At 43.7% G+C, this 18616-nt stretch overlaps 1 long non-coding RNA gene across 1 annotated transcript; it reads right to left on the bottom strand.

Moving 5' to 3' along the window:
* Positions 1 to 9387: 9387 nt before the first annotated feature.
* Positions 9388 to 17998, bottom strand: LOC137538723 (uncharacterized). The gene is made up of 3 exons (XR_011024870.1): positions 17933 to 17998; positions 9547 to 9696; positions 9388 to 9447 (listed from the first exon to the last, which is right to left on the bottom strand). It is a non-coding gene; the product is annotated as an uncharacterized lncRNA (long non-coding RNA).
* Between the last annotated feature and the right edge of the window lie 618 nt (positions 17999 to 18616).

Raw genomic sequence — 18616 nt, 5'->3', positions numbered from 1 at the left:
AAGGGAGCAGTGCCAGGTGCCTTCTAAAAGAGCGCCTTTATACAATCAGCTCCATCACAGGTACTACTAAACCTATACCCGTAACCCTGTATATCCCTTAATTTGAAAATATCGGTTCAGGAGATTGTTTATGAGGCACCAATCTCTGAACCAGGTTAATTTGTTTTACGTAATTTTAACACGCAACCTCACCTGGATAATGATGCCTAAAGTTGTCATCCCCATCCAGACGACCAGTGGGTGTAGAAAGAACTTTGGAACCGCAGAGGCCCAGTCCGAGTGTCCCTGGAACATCACCGGAACCTTTGTCCACCAGGTCGGACTGGAACTCACCTGCTCATTTTTGTATTCTACCTCGTGAAGATCACCTGTATCATGGTGAAATCGTACCTCTAGCTTAGTGTACTGTTTGTTTAACCTTTGTAACAAAATGTGGTCGTCTTGGATCAAAACCTGTTCCCCTTTGTCCCATGTCGTGTTCTCTTTCAGGACGGGAACTACCCGTGAAACTTTGCACTTTAGAGTTCTCTTAACAATTTGAGAAACAACGTCATCCAACCTGGATGACTGGATCCATATGGGATCTCCGCCCCCACAATATGTTCCCCTTGGAAACTCCCCCTTATCGGAACAATTATGAGAATATACCTTGAATGTATCATTAGAACTTATGTTAAAAAACCAAACCTTTCCTTCCGCCACCGGAACTATCGGTTGGGCTTCACGGTGGATCTTTTGAATGGTAGCCTCGCATTCTGCGTTATTGAGCCTGCAGGCTTCTTCACTAAATTTGACTTGCCCCGGCCAACGCAGGTACTTCTGCAAGAATTGCCCGCATGAGGACAACTCTACTTGCTTCACCTCCCCTTGTCCAATCTCTCGCTGACAAAATATGTCCCCAGCTGTCCTGATTGGACCTCTTCCCCCCTTATGTCCTGAGGCACACTATGTACCTGAGGTCGGGAAGATGGTACTCTCTGCAATCGTTCGATTAAGAGTACCTCTTCACTTACCCAACTATCATGAGGATAAGCTGTTGCATATGGACTGTGTAATATCGTCCCCTGTTGTGACCCGTGTGGTGTGAATGGGGTTCCCTGTGTGGGCTTTCCCTCCCCCGGGACCGCTCTCCCCACCCTCTTTGTCACCTGGAAATGTGGCTTGATCTCTATTTTTACTTCTTGTTTCGAGAACCACCCACCCTCGGCTTTCCAGCCTTTACGTGTGTATAGTTGTTTCAGAGGCACTCTCTGTTGGTAGCTCCAGAGTGTGATGTTGTCCCCCTCGTCTCTCCGGCAGGAGAATTGACGCCTCCTGCTCGTTCCTCTCCAATCTGGAACCATCTCACTCTGCATAATCAAGACAAGGTACCCCTGAATCACACACTCCACCTTTTGCACGTACCCATTGTACTGCAATGTACCTTTTAACAAACCTTTGGATCGGTGCATCGATTCTGGGAGTGTGGTATTAAATAGCATATTTACACTGCCATTCAATCCCCACTGCCCGCACACCTGACCCTTCAGACCTTTCACCCACATTGTGCCATGAAATTTGTTTTCTCCTGGCACAAGTGCTCTTTCCCTCCATCCCTGCTTGGTCCATCTGTGCCAATCAGAGGGAGGTGTGAAAGGATCAGTACCTTTGTCACCCAACATTAACATGCTTGGGCCTTGCATTCTCATTAACCCCTTATTATACATGAGAATGTCCTCTCTTCGTTCTCCTAGGACGGAATGGCAACCTAGGATCACCATCAGCACGGTACTCTTCATTATAAAAGCACCACCTTGGGAAAGAAAAACATTAGCAATTTGCACTATGCTTTGCTCAGACAGTTTTGTTAGTCTCTTTCCGATCTCCGAAATCTCGTGTTTTAGTCTCTTTCCAATTTCAGGAATCTCGTGTTTTAGTCTCTTTCCGATTTCAGGAATCTCGTGTTCCTCCAAACTTAGATTGGCATCTGGAACCTTTCGCTTATCCGACTGACATCTCCATCCTTGCTGCCAGCACTGCAGCTGTCTCCATTCCATATTGCCAAACACCTGAAATCGAAATACAAACAAATCAATTCTTATTAATGATTTGGGATTCGCCCTGCGGCTTGTACTCTTTACACTTTAAATTGATCAATATATACCGTAATTGATCTCGTTGCTTTATGGTTCTCATGAACTCTGTTTACTCTTATTGGTAGATTGGAGTTAAACCTCACCCCCCTACCTCAGTACTATCCTTAGTACTTACCTGTTTAAAATATGCTCCCGCGGACTTCACCTTTGGAAGCTCTCACCTCATTGCAGCTCACTCCACATCCCCCCTCATCTGTCCATGCGCGGCCGTCGCATGCACAGATTCCGGATGCCACACCTGTTGCTGCTTTGCAGGTGAGCCTGCAATGCTCTTACTCATTATCGCATTTACTTATCTAGAACTTCATCGCGATACCAGCTCTGCTAGAAGTTCTGCTTGTTGTACCCTCTGATCAATGTTTGCCGTGCCACCACCTAAACTACCAAAAAAAATTGCTGCCTCCCTGTAGGAAGGAGCAGTTTGCACTTAAACTACACAGGGTGCAGGGCTAAGCATACCAGCGTCGCATGCCTGTATGCAGATCCCTGAATACCCACATGGTAGGTAGTCACATGGCAAACAGCGTACTGATACACTGTCACTCTGTACATGGCAATTCTATCATCTGTATAATTGCCCCATGAACTGCTGTCAGTCCTTGTTCCTTGTGCTACAATTGATAAGAGCTGGAAAAAACATATTTGACCAATCAGTGGACGAAAAAAAACGCACAAAAAAAACAGCTCCAGCCCAGCATAGACCTCTCAGTCCAGCTCTGGCCCTGTCCACGACAAAAACCGGAAAAAAACGTTACCGCTCTGCAGCCGCGGCGACGGAAACCCGGATTGATCGACTCCCTTTTTTCCACCTCCGGCACCCCCCTGATGCACTGTCCCCCCCCCTATACTCTATTGGGAACTCATGCTGCACCACCCCTTAAGGTGCCCCACTTACAGGAATAATCACATAAGCAACTCAGTACAGACCCTTTCCTGATCTGCACTGTTACGTGTGTCCCTGCACCTAGCTGGGAAACACTTCCTATTCTGGCATTCCTCTCCATGGACCCAGGGAAAAGCTCTGGGGAAATACTTTGAGAACCGAGACACCCAGGAGAATGTCTCTGTATTTCTACCCCCCTTCCTTTCAGCTGCTCTGCCCGGAGCCGCGAGCACAGCCTGACGTGACGTGGATCCCCCAGCCCCTCCTCCCCCCTGCCATGACGTGTGGGGGCCATGACTCTCGGGTTTCGGCACCACTGTTATAAACTGTTCTTATCACCTTGCTTCGACACCATCGTCTCACAGACTGTGAGATCACTTGACTCTCCACACAGCAAACAGTAGATAGACTTTCTCAGGCTTCTTCAATGTTTACGTTATTTATTCAGGACTACAGAAATACAGATAGATACATTCATCATATCCTAGCCATGCCAATCTTCATGTTGCGTTACAAGCTCGTGATTAGACTCCCTACTGAAGTCACTCAGGCACTTCTTGCTAACCTACGTTCCACTAAACTACCTATGTACAGCAGACATTAGATCAGATTACATAAGGGAAGAACATGCTTAGAGGTCCCAGTCGGCCTTGCGAGCTAGTGCGGAAGGAAGAAGCAGAAGTGAGTTCTCCATCGCTCGCTCCAGATTTAATACCGACTAGGAAAGAGTTAAATATGACATCATCTTCGCCACCCCCTATATCAGTCTATTGGTGGACCCACTCGTGGTGTCATCATACACACCTACTTGATTAATAATCAATGAGGCGTTTGGCCTATATGCAGGACCGTGGATGTTTAGTAAACATGGCCAATGTTTTCTGTTCCTGTTGAGGTCAGAGTGGCCGATGGCCTTCTTTTAGGAACATGTTCTCAGTATCTGCGTGTATCCTCTGCTACACGCAGACCCTGAGATGCCTCTGCCTGCATCACAAAACCTCTATTTATTTTAAAGGCATACACTGCGGACAAGCCTTTTACATAAAACTCAGGTCAAGTAACTGAGGCCTACTTAAATTATAACAGGCAGTATAGATGCCCCAGTATGGGTAGTATAGCTGCCCCAAGCTCTCCCCTCCGTTCCCACGGCCCAATTCTGTACAGAGCACCAGTCCAATGAATAAAGCACTAGTGTCCAGATAAGGATCCTTGAAGCAGGTTCTTTTGACGCACTGTGCTCAGCGCTAAGTGACAAAACTAGGCACCCCATAGCAGCAATGCAATGCTGCACGGGACGCGTAAAGGTAACTCAGGGCTCCAGCAGTTGCCAGACCCCAAATTACATCTCCCTCTGAGTTGCGACAACTGAGAGGGGGAATAGTATTTAACGCCGCCGGGGAGTTTTGCAGCAGCACAGAGAGCTGTCAATCGGCTTGCCCTGCACCCAACTCATCGGAGATGTGTAGATACGTACACAGGATACTGTGCTGAAGTACCTCGTCGCTAGAGTCATCTAATTCAGATGGAGTGTGGGAGAATTTCCAACATTGTTGTTATTCTTAAAGATGAAAAATGTAAGCCTGAACCTATTTACATGGTTACGTCTAAGGAATAGCGGAGATGCCGCCGCGGAGACAAGCGGCATGGCGGCTATCTCCGCGTATCAGTCGGCTGCCTCTGCCACGCGGTTAAATGCTCAAGTTATGCCTGGTCCTTCCATTGCTCACAGGTTAAGGGCTACGCGCGCGCGAGCAGAGCGACAGGACTTTTATGCAGCTAAGAGGGGGTCAGCTGATCCTGCGGTCAGCTGACTCCAGCTGGCATCCGGATTGGCTGAGGGATTGGGGCGGCGCTGTGGAGCTTGCTGGGTATATATAGAGCAGGCCTGTCAGTAGCTCCGCGTCTGCTGTTGCGAATGCTATATTGTGTTAGCGCTCAGACCCCAGTCAGTTCCCAAAGTGTGTTAGAACCAGCCGGAGCTGGGAATTCACACTTAGCTAGATTCTGTTGATAGCTTTAAAATACTAGTGCATTGTTTATTTGTTATGATCTATTGCTTCCTCTGACTATTCTTCCGTTTGTCGATTCTGTACCTCAGTCTATCTGATTCACGTTGCCGACCCTGCCTGTCCCTGACGTTGAATCAGTCTTTCGATTCTGTACTTTGTCTGTCCGCTCGTTGTCAACTCTGCCTGTCTGACCTCTCTACCCGCACTGGTGGGCCCTGCCACTAGTGAGGGAAATCAGTTTCCTGCACCAATCTCCTACGTGTAGGATACTGCCTTCTAGTCGGGATACCTGCTCCTCAGGTATCCTAGGCTGCAGTACTATCTGTGTCACTTGCCATTAGGCTGCAGTACTATCTGTGTCACTTGTCACTAGGCTGCAGTACTATCTGTGTCACTTGCCATTAGGCTGCAGTACTATCTGTGTCACTTGCTATTAGGCTGCAGTACTGTCTGTCTCACTCTAGCTTAGGCTGCAGTAACGCCTGAATCAAACTGGGCTACAGCACCAATTGTATCAACTACTCCTAGGCTGCAAGACAGTCAGCTCCACCTGTTCTTCAGGGGAGCCTGAGTTCAGCACTACTGTGGTTCTCTCCTTATACTGTGCACCAAAACACTACCGGGCTGCAGTACACTCTGAATCACTTGCTCCACAGGTGATCAGTTATCCAGCATTATTGAATTATACACATTAGCCCTCTTGCCTGCAGTACTGTCTGACTCACCCCGCCATTAGGTGAGCATCAGCTGAAGGCTGAGTCACCCGCTCCTCGGGTAAGCTCTCTCATCAGAATTACTGTTACACCCAAACACGATCCTCCACTGGCTGTCACGTGTCAGGCTATACTAGTATTATTGGTGATTCTGCAGATCACCATATAATCAGGTATAGCATCTGTATTATTGGTGATACTTCAGATCACCAATAATCAGAGATCTCTGTGTGCTGACACCGATCGTTACATTACGTTTCTCATAATTGAGGCACTCGGCTATCGTGTAGCCAGTCGTGAATTTGGCGCACCCGATCAGCTATAACATAGGCGACCGGTAGGAGGAGCGAGGACGCCGCTCAGATCAGTATTGAGTTCAGCTACTGTACTTTGTAGACAACAATAAACAAATGAATCTTATCCCTATTGCAATTTAAAACCACTTATCTATATCCACTTTGCGATCCACGGCCGCGGAAGCGCACATGTCCTTCTTGACGTAGAACTACGTCAAGGAGGACATGTGCGCTCCCGCGGCCGATCGGGCGCATGCACGCGCGCTCCCGGACGTGGATCGTTAGCCCAGGAATCAATGAATCGGGCTATGGTGCCCGATCACTGATTCCTCTCTGGGAAGCTTCGCTTTTTCTGTCTCCTAATTCCCTCTAAGCGTACACTGTACACTTAGAGTGACGTCATGTAAACAAACTCAAGGTTGCCATCTTGTGGCCAAAAAGTAAAACTACATCTAAATGTAAAAAAAAATTAAAATACCCATATATTTACTCCAAACAAATACTATTTACATCCCACCCTCCCAAAAATACCCACATAAAATGTTTAATAATAATAATAAAAAAAAATTACAATAAAAAAACCCACAAATATTTACCCAACGGTCTAAACTTTTTAAATATCTATGTAAAGATGAAATATTTCTATTTTTTTATAGGCTTGTAAATAGTGATGGATGCAAAACGGAAAAAATGCTCTTTTATTTCCAAATAAAATATTGTCGCCATACATTGTGATAGGGACATAATTTAAACGGTGAAATAACCGGGACAAATGGGCAAATACAATACGTGGGTTTTAATTATGGAGGCATGTATTATTTTAACACTATAATGGCCGAAAACTGAGAAATAATACATTTTTTCTGTTGTTTTCTTATTCTTACTATTAAAATGCATTTACAGTAAGGTAGCTCTTAGCAAAATGTACCCCCCCAAAGAAAGCCTAATTGATGGCGGAAAAAACAAGATATAGATCAGTTCATTGTGATAAATAGTGATAAAGTTATAGGCTAATGAATGGGAGGTGAACATTGGTCGGATGCATAAAGTGAAAACGACCGAGGGCTTACGTGGATATGTGTATACCTGGGTCACAGTCCAATTCACCAAACATAACAGTGTAACAAACTCCAACTTTTGTAGGATTCTATTCAACGTGATTAGTCCCAGCTTGATCCTCTTGTTCGTGCAATAGCCTCAAAGAACAATCACTGTAATCCTGTAGCTCCATCCTCCACATTTAGTACTGACAAAGTAATCAGAGACCCATGGTGGAGTTTTTCAAAATGCTGGTTGCCGTCTGTGGTGTGACAGCCATGCAAGAGGGCGAGGTGCTGGGATACTCCCATGTGAGTTGCTGGCAACCACAGATTCTGAAGAGAGTACATTGTGTTGAGTAAACACTACAGTATCACACTATGGTTTTGTTTTTGTATGCTCTTTTATGATATTGCATGTACAAAAGGATTAAGCTGAGACTGATCACATTGGACTTGTGTTAGCGCAGGATCAGTGGCATAGCTACAAACCTCAGGGCCCCGATGCAGAATTTGGACCTGCCCCCCCCACACACACACACATTATATAGCTAGGCATAGGCGCTTACAGTATAGGTAGCCAGGAATCGGTGCCCAAGTATAGGTAGCCAAGAATCGGTGTTCCAGTATAGGTAGCCAGGAATAGGTGCCTCAGTACCTCAGTATAGATAACCAGGAGTAGGTGCCTCAGTATAGAAGATAGCCAGAGATAGGTGCCACAGTATAGATAGCCAAGGATAGGTGCCTCAGTATAGATAGCCAGGGATATGATCCTTAGTATAGATAGCCAGGGATAGGATCTTCAGTATAGATAGCCAGGGAGAGAGACAGGGAGACAGGAGGAGAGACGGCCAGGGAGAAAGACAGGGACACAGGGGAGAGACAGGGACACAGGGGAGAGAGACAGGGACATGGGGGAGAGACAGGGACACAGGGAGAGATTTGGGCCCAGGTATCCGGAATCCGAATCCGGTCAGATAGCTGAAAAAAGGTCGGATATCCGGGTTACCCGGATATACGGAATCTGGATGAACAGCACTGCCCAAAACTGATTAGGGAAAACATGTCATAAATCAGTACTGTATTCTATTACTGCATGACCTGACACAAGAACCATCTGATAAGAAATAATCAATGTTTGTTTGTTTTTCCACTGACTTTATGCATATGTCTTTCTGGAATTTCAAGTTATGAAAAAAAAAGAAAAATCACATGAGCTAAACATAGCCACTTTGTTCTAAGACTGCAATTTTCAATGGTGTCTGCAGGGAGTTATCAGTCTGCCTACTGGTATGCTATATGCTATAAGTAGAAAGTCTTACATTTCTTAGAAGCCTAAACACCTGCCTCACCCAACATCAGAGTACTGTATGTTTCATAATGTACATACAGTAGGTGCAGCATGTCCTGATTTGTATCCCTCAGTCCTGATCTAACATTTCTTTCCCACTGCTAGAGCCGCCACTGGTCTTGCATGCTGTGTGCTTCCATTCAAAATTAAATATGAAAACAAGGAAAATGATAGATGTAACTCTGTGTCAACTCACTAAACACATTGTAAAGTACTGTCACCTAGTGTGACACATGTTACACTTAAAGTGGAACTAGAATTTTGTCTCTGCGCTAAAAGATTAGCTACAGCATGATAGCCTTAATGAAGAAAAAAAAAAACTTAATTACAGTTTATGGAAATCCTAAAAAAGCCAGAAGGTTTACTTGGTTTCACTTTTGCAGAAGACACTGAAAGGGTCAAGCCTCAGTGTTTACAATGAAGAGCTGCCTAGAGCTCTCCTGCAGTCTATTCACACTTACTGGTAAGAACTAATTAGACATGTTAATCTGCCTAAAGAAACACAGAACACAAAGAAGAGAATTTCTTCAGCTACTATACTGTATATGTAATAAAGACTTTTCATTGTGCGCTGTGCAAGAGTTTGGGTTCGCTTTAAACACTGACCGTCACTGCCGAAGGTGAGAATGGGAGTCAGCTAAGCAGAGGTGGCGTGCCTCCCCTAGCCTTGCAGTGATGATAAAAAAAAATATGATTGTACGTCAAATGGTTTGTAAGGCATGAAAACATTGGAGCTGTGTATTGTTGAGCAACTGGCAGAAGTGTTGTCCGTAGTAGAACTTTCAACACACACTTTCAAAGTAATTGGCGCTCTCTAACAATCTCACTTTAACATTGGCAGACATCAGTTCACCACAACACTTTAAGTGTATAAATTGCCAAACTTCAGTGCCTTGGCAAACTCCATGTACATATGTGCTAATTGTATCACTAGTTATTTTCATGGATCCATTGATGTACTTACCAGTGGAGCAGCCCCCACAGCTGCTTGGGGGGCCTGTGGGGGAGTTAGCGTCTACCACCCTAATGCAGAGTAGAGAAGTGGTAAAGTCTAAATTACCTTTGTCTTTACTTTAGAGTCAAGTCTATTCCTTTTCAGTGTGATCACCCACCGTCACTCACCTTCATAACTCTCCTGAGACTTCACACGTCACAAATCTTGGGAGACTCACAGGTATGAGTGACAGCGAGCAGCTGCAGTGGTAGAGGCGCAAACCTGGTGCTGGAGCAGGTAAGAGGGTGTGTGTTATACTAAGGGATTCAACAGATTTCCTAGGGAGACAGGAAAAAACACAGAGACACCAGGAGCCCCTTCTGGTGTAGTATGTCAAGTGCTGATCACGTAGTCTTAAAGGGGAAGTGAAGTAAGAGGTATAAGGAGGCTGCCATATTTATTTCCTGTTAATCAATACCAGTTGCCTGGCAGCCCTGCTGGTCTAATTCTCTGCAGTAGTATCTGAATAACACCAGAAACAAGCATGCAGCTAATCTTGTCAGATCTGACTTTAAAGTCTGAAACACCTGATCTGCTGCATGCTTGTTCAGGGGCTATGGCTAATAGTATTAGAGGCAGAGGATCAGCAGGGCTGCCAGGCAACTGGTATTGCTTAAAAGGAAATAAACATGGCAGCCTCCATATACCCCTCTCTTCAGTTGTCCTTTAAAGAGCAAAAAAATACTGACAATTACAAGTGTGGGTTGCACAACTAGAAACCACAGTATGAAGCAGGTGAGGAAATCCCCTCCTCATCTGGGTTCTTTAGTCATCAGATATGTGGGTCGCACTCCAGAAAAGAGCAATAGTTCAGAAATTGAACACTAGATGAACCCCCCGAAGCAGCTGGCTTTTAGGCGCTCCAAACTTACTGTCTATAGTATAAAGACACTGCTTTGTATTTGATCTGAGGAAGCGGACTGTGTTCTGCGAAACGCGTTATCATTGATAGTGTCTGATGAATAATAAACCTTTTGTTTAAAATTGACTTTGCCCCTTCCTTTGAGGTAAGCCATTTTTATTATTTATATTTTTTGCTATTGTTAGTCACATAATATAGATATACCGTTCATCCACCACCTATTTTTTGGGGCGCCACCCAGTTGCAGCAGGTAAGGTAATTGTCTTTGCTCTGATACTCTGCATTGGCAGTGACCACCCTGAAATCTTGAAAGGAGTAGAAGGTAGATTATGGAGACAGCACTTTGTTATGGTGAGGAGAGGGTATTTAAAGCGGATCTGAGATGAAAAACTAACTATAACAAGTAACTTGTCTGTATTTCTTATCTAAAGTTTAGATCGTTTACACAGCAAATCTAGCTGCAAACAGCTTCAACAGTTTATGATTATTTATTCCTGTGATACAATGACAGCAGCCATGTTCTATTTGTCACATTACACACAGGCAAGCTGATAGCATCTCCAGCCCTCAGCCTGTGACAAATTCAATCCACTCTCCTCCTCCTTCTGCCTCTGAAATCTCTGGCTAGTAACCTCCCCCTCCTCCTGCCCAGACTGAGCTCCCATAAGCCCTTGCTACCTGGGACTGAGTGCCTTTTTGGCACTCTGGAAAATCTGTGGGCGAGGCTTGTTTAGTTTATAGGGAATTAGAGTATTAAAATAAAACAAAAAAAGTATTTGGCTTGGATTGCCCCATAAACTATATGAAAGGAACACAATTATGCAATGAGTAAAAGTTTATCTCAGATCCACTTTAAGGAGACTACAATTGATAGGGGGGGAGGGGGGGATATCGGCGACTCTTGTCAGTGGAAGTAGGAAAAGACAAGGTGGTATCACTTGATCCTGGAGCATACAATGGGGTAGAAGGGAGGGGGACCCTTCAAATCTTTGCTGGGGGGAAGGGAGGCATGATTTCTAGTTACACACCTTCATAGATCCATCCATCTAGACTGTTAAGATGAAAAGGAATGTTAAATAAAAAAAAATCAGTGCAATAATGGAACTCCCTAGCTTTATAACATAGGTGTAATTACATTAAAGAGACACTGAAGCGAAAAAAAAAATATGATATAATGAATTGGTTGTGTACTATGAATAATTACTAGAAGATTAGCAGCAAAGAAAATATTCTCATACTTTTATTTTCAAGTATATAGTGTTTTTTCTAACATTGCATTATTCTATAATATGTGCAGATTACACAACACTCAGCATTCAAAATAATTCTTTCAGAGCAGTCTGTGAAGTAATGACCTCTCCTCTAGCAGAGGAAAAGTAAATAGTCCAGGAACAGTTGAGATAATAAAAGTCAGATAACAGCCCTCTCCACGACTAACTTAGTCGGAGAGCTTAATGGCTTGTTTGCATAGAGATAACAACTGGAGTTTCTCAACTCTTCCTGTACTGGAAACAATTAGACTGATGTATCTGATTTTAATGTTTTATTTCTTAGCTGTACTACACATACAAATCATAATATCATAATTTTTTTTTCGCTTCAGTGTCTCTTTAAGTAAATCACCTTTCTAAATAATGAGGGCAGTTAAGCAAATGTGTAATTTGTGTTGAGTTAAAGGTTTCAGATTATTATTGTTTGTGATGCTTATCCTGGGCACTAGCACTAATAAGCCTTGGATAAATGTGTTTCCCTCAATTGGATTAATTCACTATTAGGGACCCTAATAGTAGGGTACAGTGAGCTGGGATTTCTACACAGCTGATGCGTTCTACACTGCTGGCCAATCAAGAAATAAAATATTATTTGGAATGACATTTATTGGTCAATTAAGAAATAAATGGAAAAGAGACTTAGTAATGTCTCTTTCTTCCAGAAACCATGTGGGGTCCTGCAGCAAACTTTGGGGCCCATGAACAAAACAGATGAAAAAAATAAATCAATATATTGCAAAGTGAGAAGTTAAAACATAGAAGATACATCAAGATTATTGCTGTTCACCCTGTAATTCGTTCATGTTGTCCGATCCACTGTGAGCATGCTGGTCATCATCTTTACTGTTGTCAGACAAGAAATAAAAACGGACAGCACCAACTGCCATTACTTATAAACACACTCACTAACAATATGATAGGCTAAACGGTTGTTATATATATATTATTTCCCACAATGCACGGAGGGTCACAAACAGGAAACTGTCAGGACCATGGCCCTGACATCAAACTGTGACAGGGGTTTCATTCATTTCAGCTATACAGACATCCCTGAGGATCTATTCAAGAAAAGGCAAAGATGTTTTTTTATAGAAAAGGGGGTATTGGCTACTGATTGAGGTGAAGGTAAATCCTGAGTTAAAGTTCTTCTTTACAACATGTATGATGTCATATTAAGGCAGGCGTATAAGGTCTATGTTGTAATTTCTATAAATACCCGTATATTGGAAAGTATTGTGCTTTGAAATGAAAAAATTAGGCACACCACAAATGTATGTGTTCTTATACAAAGCTGACTTTAAACTTACTCACTCACTATATATGAAAAAGAGGTCCAGTTGGTCAGTATCGGCAGCTCACGCTGCTCAGATATGTGTGAGCAAAAGTCCTGAGGTTGCAAATTCCTCTGCCTCTTCCACCTATTCCCTGCCATGAACTCGTGTTTATCAGAGCATACATTATATGAAAAGAAACTCTTATTTCATTAGGTGAAAAGTTCTACAACACTTCCAGCTGAGAATCAAGGAGTTATTGTAAATTAACTTAATGAGGAATACTATTGTCAAGAGCCACGGTCAGGGGTAAACTGTACAGTCTCTAAAATGGTAAGGTCTCATGCAAGGCGATAAGTACCCTGTTTTGCCTTTTAAATCTCAAGTGTGAAATGCATACAAAGTGATTTTGTTTGATAAATGTGGATCATATAAAGGGGTGAAAATACCAATTGAGGGCCTGTGACATGCAAAACTTTGATGGAGCCCTAAATATCTATAACAAAGATGAGGGAGCGCAATTTACAAGTATGATCATGTGGCTAATTGGGGCGATTTCGTTTCTTGAAATTTTCTGCTAAATTGGTCGAATACTGCTACTGGGGAGCCAGCGCTGGAATGGGGACCAAGAGAGGAGCGGGAAGGGTCTATAGGACCCAGGAGCCTCCCCTCTCCTTAGTTAAGAATCTGGCTTATATTTTTTAGATTGATTCATTTTAGGGAAGCCCCAAGTAAGTATGGTACCTGAGACACTTCTAGTCTCAGGTACAATTTAACAGAGATTTCTTCATTTTAGTGGGGCAAGTGTAGGGTTCTCTTACCCTGGCAACATCCTGAATACAGATATTTAACTGACTGCTAATTCTTTCAACTAGATACAAATGTTACTGCAATTTGTATGCAGATTGAAACTGGACAATTGCACGCATGCACATTTGTATTGACCCAATTTCAAGCTGCATTCAAATTGGAACAAAATTTGTATCAAGCTATAAAAACAACATCTCATTGTTCATTTCCAACCCTAAATATCTATGCCGAGTTTCTAAAGGTGGGTACACACATCAGATAAAAGTCTTTGGAAAATTAAAGATCACAGACCAATTTTACCCCCTTCCATGTAGTATGAGAGGCTGAGCCATACTCTACACAGTCTATTCTATTAAACTAAACTCCCCGTCAGATAAAAATCTTTGCAAGATGCTGTACACACAGATGCTGCACACAAAGATGCTGTACACATGCAACAGATCAGTATCTGTAAAAGATCAGTTCCTGCAAAAGATCCATTCCTGCAAAATGCATTCATAGTCTGTGATATCTGCAGATCCTCATACACACCTTGTTTAACGGACAATCATCTGCAGATCAGATCCACCAGGATGGATCTTCAGATAATTGTCTGATCTGCAGATGAATGTCCGTTAAACAAGGTGTGTATGAGATATGCAGATATCATAGACTATGAATGCATTTTGCAGGAACGGATCTTTTGCAGATACTTATCTGTTGCATGTGTACATCATCTTTGTGTACAGCATCTTGCAAAGATTTTTATCTGATGGGGAGCTCAGCTCAATAGAATAGACTGTGTAGAGTATGCTCTCATGCTACATGGAAGGGGGTAAAATTGGTCTGTGATCTTTCATTTTCCAAAGACTTTTATCTGTTGTGTGTACCCACCTTTAGCCTTGCTGTTGTGGCAGCTGTTCAGACTTCTGTGGTGAATTCACTGCAGGGTATACAGTTGGGACAGGATGTCTGTGTTCTGTGCCCTCTAGTGGACTCTCCATAGGAAAACATGTAGAATTCACTTTGGTTAATGATATTAATATTGGACTGTGAAGCATGGAGCATGAAATGTCCTAAACAGCCGGCGGAGCAAATTGTACTTCATCCTACATAAAGTGTATTTGTGCTTTGCAAACAGATGGCTGTTTACGTGTAAGCCTGGTTTTCCTAAGGCAATATGATTTGATTCCCTGCGTTCCAGGATTTTTTGTTTTTAAAGTACACCAGAGCCAAAACTCGGGTACTAAATTACATACTTACATAAGAAGGGGAAGACTTTGGATCCTAATGAGGACTCCCTCGTTGTTCTCTGGTCCGTCACAGAGTGCGGACCCTCCAAAGATTACTGACAAGGGCTTGTTGGAAACCTGATTGGGGCAGCGCTCCTTTTTAAAGGGAAGGTTCAGGGACTGTTTAAAAAAAATAAAAATCCGCATCCACTTACCTGGGGCTTCCTCCAGCCCGTGGCAGGCAGGAGGTGCCCTCGGCGCCACTCCGCAGGCTGCCGGTGGTCTCCGGTGGCCGACCCGACCTGGCCAGGTAGGGCTCCTTCCGCGTTCCAAAATGCGCCTCACGGCGGCGCGCTGACGTCATCGGACGTCCTCCGGGCTTTACTGCGCAGGCTCAGAACTACTGAGCCTGCGCAGTAAAGCCCGGAGGACGTCCGATGACATCAGCGCGCCGCCGTTAGGCGCATTTTGGAACGCGGAAGGAGCCCGACCTGGCCGCCGGCCTGGGCAGGTCGGGTCGGCCACCGGCAGCCTGCGGAGCGGCGCCGAGGGCACCTCCTGCCTGCCACGGGCTGGAGGAAGCCCCAGGTAAGTGGATGCGGATTTTTATTTTTTTAAACAGTCCCTGAACCTTCCCTTTAAGCACGAGCATGCGGCCACACCTGCACAGTAAGCCTGAACATGAGCGGCGCTACTGCGTAAGCACGGCCGTGTTTGCTTGCTTGCACCACAGTCACGCTTGGCTAGAAGAGGAGCATGGCCCTGATCAGGACGGTCCACGAGTGACAACGGCAGACCAGAGGACAGTGAGGGAAACCTTGTAAAGTCCCACAGGCTTCCCTCTCCTTAGGTAAATATATGTTTTTGAACCCGACCTTTGGCTCAGGTTCTCTAAAGTTACATACTTCAGCATATGTTTTGATCATTATGTCTTTGTTAGCACTGAAAGGGTTATTTTGCATAGCATGACATAAACATTCTCAGTACAGAGCTTACCTCAGGCAGCTGTAGCCGAGCCTATAGCATTAATATTTAAAATATGAGTCATTATGCTTTGCCACTAGGCATGACATAATCATGCACGAAGATCTGTCTACATCATTTTATGTTTTTAGCTTCATTTAATAGGTCAAGTTTCTGTTCTGCTAGAATGTGATTTCATAGCAGATTGTGTCATTTCTGCATTGTCATCGTTTAGCATCAAAATAGTCTATTCTATTTTCAGGCCATGCTTTGATTTCCTCTTTTGAAGGCCAGTGATCTCTTTGCTACAAACCATGGGGCCCTGTAGCAAGGTTTTTCACAGGCCTTGTGCACATGGACATTCCATTAGCAGTAACAATGTTATGCTTAAAAGCTGTTAAAACACTCCTGTAATTGCAGCAAGTTACACGAAAGCATTTTTAACCACCATGTTACAGAGTGTCAAAGTAAATCGCAATATGTAGTCTGCCTTAAAGGGAACCTGAAGCGAGGAAAATTATTTAAAATAAACACATAAAGTAGCTGCAAATTAATATTACATACTAACCTCACCATCAGTTACTCTCAGAAGCTCACCATTTTCTTCTTACAGTGATCCCTTCCAGTTCTGGCAATATCTTGTCAGAATTGAAATATACCAGTTGCTGTCAGTTATATATTAGCAGCTGTCAGTTACAACTGAATGTGCAAGGTAATGCCCATGTTTCCCTATGGCTCAAGTGAGTGATATTACAGTTGAACAGTGGGCTGACAGGAAGCTGTTATGGGGTAATGGCCATTTTTAAAATGGAGGACGGAGAATTCCATTGATCACAGTGGACGAACAGGATGCAGGAGAGTAGAAAGAGATTGAGGAGTAGACTACACAGGATGCAAGTATGACCTGAGTATGGTTATTTTGACTTTTTATTTTCAGCTCAGGTTCTCTTTAAAGCAAACCAGAACTGAAATTAAACTTATGACATCATTGATTTTATGTGTAGTAGGAAAGGAAAATGGAACACTGCTACAGTCTACCGTTCTTATTTTCTAAGGCCTTGTTTCCATCTGTGCGCTTCTGTCCGCTTTTCAGCAAAATGTATCAATCTGTAACATTGATGTGCTGATAAAAAGCGGACAGAAGCGCACAGATGGAAACAAGGCCTAGAGTTGAAATTTAGAATGTGAAGGATAAACAGCAGTCATGACAGTGTGAGGTAGAATCTGGGTTGGTCACCTTCCAGGGGAAAGATTGAATTATCGCCTGAAGTTTTTAGCATTATCTCCTTATCAGGAGTCTGTGTGCAGACAAACAAAAGTGTTTTCCTTTCTATTCACTTTAGAGGAAAGCTGCACTGCATGTGACTGGCTCATTTGCACAGACAAACACACTGTTTTCTTAACTCTTGCCATGCACACATAGAAAGAGAACACAGGCCAGCTCTAAGGTGGCTTGGTACTACAGTCAGAATATCCATGTTTATCTTATTATGACACATGTCAGTTCAAGTACACTTTAAAGCTTGCATTTGTACATCCAAACATGGAGATATGCATATGTGATACTGCACACCATTCGAATAGAAGCCAGAACACTGGTGCTGAAAACAAATAAATGGTTGTTGCTACCAATGAAGTTCCAAGTACCAGCCAGCATATCAACCTGGGACAATTTATTCACAAACCTGTGAGGTGGCCCCATCTAGTCTTTTTGTGTGAACACAGAGCTGACCCTGCCCACAGGAGGGAGCAGATGGGGGAGCTGGGCATGGTCAAAAAATGGCTGTGTACAGAGTAAACTCCCCATCCCAGCATTCAGCGCAACCCGTGTTACCCAGTTAATGCGCATTAAACCAGCTATGCGCGCATTACCTAGGTGACGTGGATTGGGCTGAATACACAACACGTGCAACATAACTGCCATAGGTACAAGTCAAATATGCCCATAGATTATTGATGGCTGAAATTGTTATGTTGAGGTTTTCTATGTCTTCAGGATTAGTAGCTCATAAAAGAGGAACTATCGCGAAAATCTTAAAATTTAAAACACATACAAATAAGAAGTATGTTTCTTCCTGAGTAAAATGAGCCATACATTACTTTTCTCCTATGTTGCTGTCACTTACAGTAGGCAGTAGAAATCTGACATTACCGACAGGTTTTGTCCTAGTCCTTCTCTCTATAGGGGTTTCTCAGCATGGCCTTTATTCTTTATAAAGTCACTCCCTGAAAAAGATTTATACAAAGATGCTGACAAGCTTCCCTGCTCAACGTACACTTTTTTGGCAGTTGGACGGAGCAACTGCCATTCAGTAAGTGCATTTTGAAAATAAAGAAATCCCTGTGAACCCCCCATGAAGAGATAGGCTAGTCCAAAACCTGTCGGATTCTGTCAGATTTCTACTACCTACTTTAAACGACGGCACTATAGGAGAAAAGTACCGTATTTTTCGCCGTATAAAACGCTCTGGAATATAAGACGCACCTAGGTTTATAGGGCAAAAACCAGAGAAAAAAAAACCCTAAACCTGGTCTGTCCATATTCCAGGAGCGTCTTGTACATGTTCTCCCCCAAATGGTGTCCTCCTGTGTCCCCACCATTGTATTCCTCATGTCTGCCCTAAGTGTCCTCCTGTGTTCCCATGTGTCCTCTGTGTCCCCTATGCCTGCTCCATGTGTCCTCTGTGTCCCCAATGCATGCCCCATGTGTCCTCTGTGTCCCCATACCTGTCTCGTGTCCTCTGTGTCACCCATACCTGCCTCATGTGTCCTCTGTGTCACCCATGCCTGCCCTATGTGACCTCCATACC

Source organism: Hyperolius riggenbachi, chromosome 11 (assembly GCF_040937935.1).
Source record: "Hyperolius riggenbachi isolate aHypRig1 chromosome 11, aHypRig1.pri, whole genome shotgun sequence".
Classification (NCBI taxonomy): domain Eukaryota; kingdom Metazoa; phylum Chordata; class Amphibia; order Anura; family Hyperoliidae; genus Hyperolius; species Hyperolius riggenbachi.
Note: the sequence above shows the minus strand (reverse complement) of the source record. Positions and strands in the feature narration are given on the sequence as shown.